Raw genomic sequence first — 6,671 nt, forward strand, 5'->3', positions numbered from 1 at the left:
ACTCCTCTTTCATGTTGCCCAACCTCTTCCCTCCCAATTCAAACATGTAGTAGGATGGAGGTGAGTAGTCAAGATTCTGGAAAACCTCAAATTCCACCCCCCCTCCAAAAAAAGACACAGAAGATTCCTAGGAGCCCCTCCTTCCCACTATGTGATGAATAGCAACTCAACAGACGCCAAAAGAGTTGGCAATAGTTGTGGTTTCAGTGTGGTTGGTGGAAAAGAGGATGTAGAGGAAAAAAATTATCTAGGATTTTCTGACCATAGAGGCTTTGCAGAATAGATACAGAAGAAAAACAGGAAATCACCAAGTAGAGGCCAAACCCTTAAAGCCCCATTCTCCTCCTAGTTAACAAAAGAGCAAAACAAAGAAAACAGATTATGATGCTCAGACTCTGATGGAAGAGACAGATGTTAGAGGATGGGGATTCAGTAACAGGCATTCCTCAGGTTGAGGAAAAAGAATATCCTGAAGGCCAAGCACAGGCTTAACCTAACAGATGGAGGTCACTAACAAGAAATTGTTAGTTCCTTCTTGGACTAGAGAAGAGAAGGTGAATTCTAAAATGGTATGCTTGTGCTTCACTAACTGCTTAAAACTATTTGGAAAATCTAATTGTTGCCATTTATTCTGAAAATCGACAAATGCTGATGTACTAAGAAAAAAATTGCTATTTATTTAAAATAAAGACTCGGGCATGAGAAAACCATTATATGAAAAAGATAGCTATGAGGACTTTATAGTGTATGTAAATATATAGGTAAGGCTAAACAACTGTTTTTATCATGGATATGATTCTAAATGTAACTATTACTCTTCTTCCCAAAATTACATGAAAAGTTCTTCTAGGAATTTACTATAGTGGTAGCAGTAATAATAATAATAATAATAATTATTATTATTATTATTATTGTAATTATAATGGAAAGGGTAAAAAATCCCAAAGCACACTAACCAAAACTGGGAGGTGGAGATGGGAAAAAATGAGAGGAATTTTAAGTTAACTGGCAAATGATACACTTGGGGGGAAACAAACAAAAAACCCCAGCACTTGACATTCTAAGGAATTGATTCAACTCAATTACTATAAATAACATTCAAAGTGACCAAATGAATCAATTTAAAAAAATGATCAACACAGAAAATGGCCAGAAGGCATGAAAGGCAATTAATAAAGAATACAAAAAGCCACTGAGTCAAATGACACTTCATTTTACTAATAAGTGAAGAGATGCATATTAAAACAGTGGGTCTTCTTGTTTATCAGATTGGAAAAGATCAATTTCAAAATATAGGTGTGCATGCTATCGACTAAGAAATTCCATTTCTAAATCTTTTTCTTACAGAAACAACTACATGAAGAATGCAAATATGTAAGTGGTACTAACAGTCAATATTTACTGCATGTACATCAGACACTACATAACCTTACAGCAATTCTGGAGAGTTTTGAAGGAAACTAAGGCACAGGTAGTTAAATAACCTACCCAAGGTCCCACTGACAATGATTAAGAGCAGGACCTAAGTCTGACTTCAAGACCCAAGTCCTTAAACAAGCACTATACAGTTCACTGAAGTACAGGACAAACTATAAACAATTTAGATCTCCACCATTATGGTGCTACTACACCCATACAATTGAATTCTATGTATTCAATAAAAAGATATATTCCTGAATATGTACTGACATAGAAAATAGCTAGGATATATTAAATAAAAAAGGAAGGAATAGAAGAGGACGTACAATTGCATTGCTGTAAAACACATGAGCATAGGGAAAAAAAATCTGGAAGTGTACCAAATTGTGAACAGTGTTTAACTTTGAAAAGTGGGATGAAGGGGCCCTCCATTTTCTAAATAATTTTATTAACATCTACGTATGTTTGCAACCATTGTGTAATTTAACCAGAAGAAATGAGCTCGATGGTTCAACTGTTTCTATAGCACCGTGGATCATTGGGTCCAAGGGCAGTGATGCACACAAATCACTCTAACGTAAAAGTTTTTTTACTATAAGTGATTTTAGAACAAAGGCCTCGAGCGTTCACCATCGAAACGAATCTGAACGAAAGTAGACACGCAACAACTATGTACACAACGAATGAGCAGTTTTGAGACCCCTACCAATGCCAAAAACGTACAAAAGCCCACGCGGGCCGAAAACGCTGAGGGGCTGGGACTCTCAGCGCCAGAGGGGACCGATGGCAGGAGGCGAGGGGACCGGGGCAAGTTCATACCTTGGGTGAAGGGCCTGAAAGGGGTAGAAGGCGGCAGTCCGGGCTTGGCTTCGCGTGGGGTCAAGGCTCGCGCCTCTGGCCCAAGTTAGCTCCAGCCCCCCGCAGCCCGGCCTCAGGTGACCCTCACTTCCTCCGCGAGGTTCCCTGACACCCACAACAGTTTGGGAATTCAAATTTGAAGAGCCCGCCCTTCAGCCAGCCCCTACTGGCGCGCTCAGGAACTGCGTCACCGTGCGACTCGAGAAAACGGGGTGGCCCCTACCGCGCGGACAATGGGCTGTTTCCACAAAAGGAGGGTAACCCCAAGCTGACAAGAGTACCGAAAGCGCCGCTCTAGTCTTCTGCAGAATTCGTTTCGTTTTCAGAGGGCGCGCGCCCCTAGCGCCTTTCGCCGCTCCTCCCGTTATGCTCTGCGGCAGGAAGGCTTACGTCAGACGTCGCTTGCGCTCTCCTGCGCTACCGCGGTTTTTTAAGTTTGGCCTTTCTCAGCTACCCTCCTCCCCCACTGGTTTGATAGCTGGTGGTGTTATCTGTTGCTTACCTGTCTGAAGAAACAGCTTTCCGAGTACGTTTGAGAGAGCTTTTAGTTTTCTATGGCCGTCTCATTTGAGAATGAGAAAGAACGTTTTGTTCTTGAGAGGATAAAAGACTGAATGCAAAGTTATACTTGCAATGGAATGTTTAATTTGAGCTGTTTCCCCAAGCTGTTCCCCAAGTGATGTTTTCTGAACCTGATTTTATCGAATCCCAAAAGCTTTAATCTTGACGACTCTGTTGCAAAGCAGTTTGTGACGGTGCACTGAGACTCAGCCCTGCCAGTGATGCTCTACTCTAAACACCGCGGATTATGGTGCATCCTTCACCTCAGCGCCTTGGCAAGACGCATTCGCTGGCTGGAAGCATTGCACACGGCGCCCTGTTTCAGTCTTAGGGGCGGAGAAGGAGGAGCCAGAGGAGTAACAAATGTTTTCCGTTCTAAACCCCTCCGGCTCTGATCCAGCATCTTCTCTCCATTAACTCCGTCCCCCTCCCCAACAAGTCAGCATGGGACAGGAGAGTTCATTGTATTCCTCATCCAGGAAAATTCCGCAGCATCCTAGAACCATATATCGCATTTTTCCGTTAACACTGGACTGAACTGGTTGTAATGGATTAATTGTTTAAAGTGACTTTTGCAATCCCCTCGTCTAAATTCTGTTTTCACTAAATCTTGTGCACATCGAATATTCAGAGTTCGAAATATAAATCTAAAATATGCAAATAAATGCAAGTAAGGAGAAGAAAACAGTTGAGGTGAGGAGAGGAAAGCAAATCTACATAGATAAAATGAAGTTTCTGTCTGTGCAGCATAATGAGAAAATGGCTGGACATTAATTTGCACCAGATTTTTGGGAAAAGCTAGACTTAAGATATCTGTTAAGTGACATGTATGAAAGCGTATGAAATGTACATTGTGTGAGAGAGACTTTGAGGAGATAGGCATTCATATTCCAAAGCATCTGAGATAGAAATATGAGAGGTCTCTATGCCTGTTATGGAGATGGCCATGGCTCACACTTTCAGCCAGAATAGGAACCTTATAATATTAAGGGTAGACACTCAGAAATATAAACTTTTATTTTTTAAATAATCACTTTTCATGTGAGAAATAACTAGTATATAGCATGCTCCAGGGTGAACAGCAACAGCTATTGATATAAGGATGACTAATGATTTTCCAAACAAAACTGGAGGAAACAGTTTGTGGATAACAAACTATGATGAGAAGGCATACAAGCAAAGGGACAATGTTCATTTGTCCATTGGGACATCAACATAACTGCCCTGGATGGGCCTTCCTTTAAGGTTCAGTCAGCCATTTGTGATAATCTGTCCAGGCTTAAGTCTGTTACTAATGCGAACACATGCAGACCCACTTAGGGTCCAAAGGACAGACAGAGGAGGAAGGGAATGGAAGCCTCACACTGTGTGGGAGCTGCTGCCAAGGCATCTGGGTCTGCTTAGCCTGGAGGAATATTCCCAGGACAATGGTAAGTTCCAGCAGGGTACTAATTGACCATAGAGCATTTTGCATTTTGGGGAGAATTAGAAAAAAAGATGCTCTTTCTTCAAGGCCAATAGCTCTCAACCAAGGGTGATTTGTAACCCCCTCCCCCCGGCAGGGCATTTGGCAATGTTTGGAGACGTTTAAATCATAAATACCACAAGTGAGAGGAATGCCACTGGCATCTAGTGAGTAGAGGACAGGAATGCTGCTAAACATCCTACAGTGTGCAGGACAGCCCCTCCACTACAAAGAATTATCCAATCTAAAATGTCAATAATGCCAAGGGTTGAGAAATCCTACAGTTGTAAGCCCTGAAACAGGATTTTAGATTCTTTTCACTCTCTCAGTTGTGTTTCCCTTATGTAAGATTCAACTATACAGTCACTACTGCTGTGTCTGGGCCTGGAGGAGGGATGAGGATGCAGTCAAAAGGGAGGTTACCCAGGCTATGTGAGGGGGGGACCCTTCAGTAGAAAAAACTGCCAGATTGCTGTGTAATAGAGACAGTATTACAAACATATAAACATACTACAAATTGTAGAAAGTGCTATAAAGATATATCAGGTTAGATCCTGAAAGAAGCTGTTGGTAAGATAGAGTTAGGAGTACCAGAGTTTTATTGGGAGATAAAGCCTGTGAAGGTTAAGGGAGAGGAAGAAGGATTGGGCCTAATAAATCTTCAGACTTTGATATATACCTGACATTTGTGGAACAAAAGGGGGAAAGGAAGCAGAATTGGGCAGAGGGAGCCTAAAATTGCAACGCAGATTTGACAAAGTGTTGGCTAACCCAACAGGGAGACTTGGGGTAACCCATCAGAGGTGTCCTAGAGTGGGCGGAAATGAGCAGATCCTGGAATCCATAATGGTGGAGGCTGCCAGGGAAGAAGATGGCCTTGACTCAAAGGCTTAAAAAAACATTTTTTTAGGGGAGGCTGGCTGGCTCAGTCAGTAGAGCTTGTGACCCTTGATCTCAGGATTGTGAGTGTAAGCCCCACATTGGGTGTAGAGATTACTCAAAAATAAAATCTTTAAAAAAAAAACTATTTTTAATTAAATTTTTTGGGATTGAGATGTAATTGTTGTATAACATTATATTAGTGTCAGATGTATGACATAATGATTTGATATATGCATATATTGCAAAATAATCTTGATATGTCTAGTTAATATCCATCAGTACACAGTTAAAATTTTTTTTCTTGTCATGAGAACTTTTAAGATCTACTCTGTTAGCAACTTTCAAATATACAGTAAGTATTATTAACTGTAGTCACCATGCTGTACATTACATCCTCGGACTTACTTATTTTGTAACCGGAAATTTGTACCTTTTGACCACCTTCACCCATTTTACCTCTCCCCACCCCTGCCTCTGGCAACTGCAATCTGTTCTCTGTATCTATGAGTTTGATTTTATTTTGTTTTTAGATTTCACATAAAAGTAAAATCATATAGTTTTTGTCTTTCTCTGTCTGACTTATTTCCCTAAGCATAATGCCCTCAAGGTCCATCCATGTTGTTGCAAATGCAAATATATATATATATATCTCACATCTTCTTTATCCATTCACCCTAGTGGTTATTTCCATGTCTTGGCTATTGTTAATAATGCTGCAGTGAACATGGGGGTGCATATATCTTTTTGAGATAGTGATTTCCTTTCCTTCAGGTATATATCCAACAGTAGAATACTGGATCATATAGTAGCTCTATTTTTAATTTTTGGAGCAATCTCTGTACTATTTTTTTTAAGTGACTGTGCCAGTTTACAATCCTAACAACAGTATACAAGTATTCCCCTTTCTCCACATCCTTGCCAACACTTGTTATCTCTTGTCTTTTTGATGATAACCATTCTAACAGGTGTGAGGTGATATCTCATTGTGGTCCTGATTTATATTTCCCTGATGATTAGTGATGTTGAGTGTCTTTTCATGTACCTGTTGGCCATTTCTTTGTCTTCTTTGGAAAAATGTCTATTCAGTTCCTCTGCCATTTTTTAATCAGATTGTGGGGTTTTATTTTATTTTACTTTGCTATTGAGTTTTATGAGTTCTTCATATATTTTGAGTATTGATCCCTTATGAGATATATGATTTGCAAATATTTTCACCCCTTCTGTAGGTTGCTTTTTCATTTTGTTGATGGTTTCCTTTGCTGTGCAGAAGCTTTTTAGTTTGATGTAGTCTCCCTTATTTATTTTTGCTTTTGTTGCCTTTGCTTTTGGTGTCAAATCCAAAAAATCATCAGCAAGACTGATGTCAATGAGCTAACCACCTATGTTTTCTTCTAGGGGTTTTATAGTTTCAAATTTTACGTTCAAGTCTTTAATCCATTTTGAGTTAATTTTTATAATTTTGAATTAATTTTTTACTTGATTTTAT

General features: G+C 39.9%; 1 protein-coding gene across 4 annotated transcripts in view; it reads right to left on the reverse strand.

Annotated features, from left to right (window-relative positions):
• The window catches only part of MIS18BP1 (MIS18 binding protein 1), a 47,102-nt gene extending 43,228 nt beyond the window's left edge, over positions 1-3,874 (reverse strand). For 3 of the 4 annotated variants that reach the window (XM_032405027.1, XM_032405028.1, XM_032405029.1), the window contains exon 1: positions 2,239-2,622. The gene's annotated coding sequence lies outside the window, so the exon portion shown is untranslated. Of the gene's footprint in view, positions 1-2,238; positions 2,623-2,779 lie in introns of those variants that run through there. The other variant, XM_032405030.1, reaches the window with a different exon arrangement.
• Positions 3,875-6,671: the final 2,797 nt, after the last annotated feature.

The sequence above is a fragment of the Phoca vitulina genome, unplaced genomic scaffold, assembly GCF_004348235.1.
Source record: "Phoca vitulina isolate PV1807 unplaced genomic scaffold, GSC_HSeal_1.0 scaffold7, whole genome shotgun sequence".
NCBI classification, from domain to species: domain Eukaryota; kingdom Metazoa; phylum Chordata; class Mammalia; order Carnivora; family Phocidae; genus Phoca; species Phoca vitulina.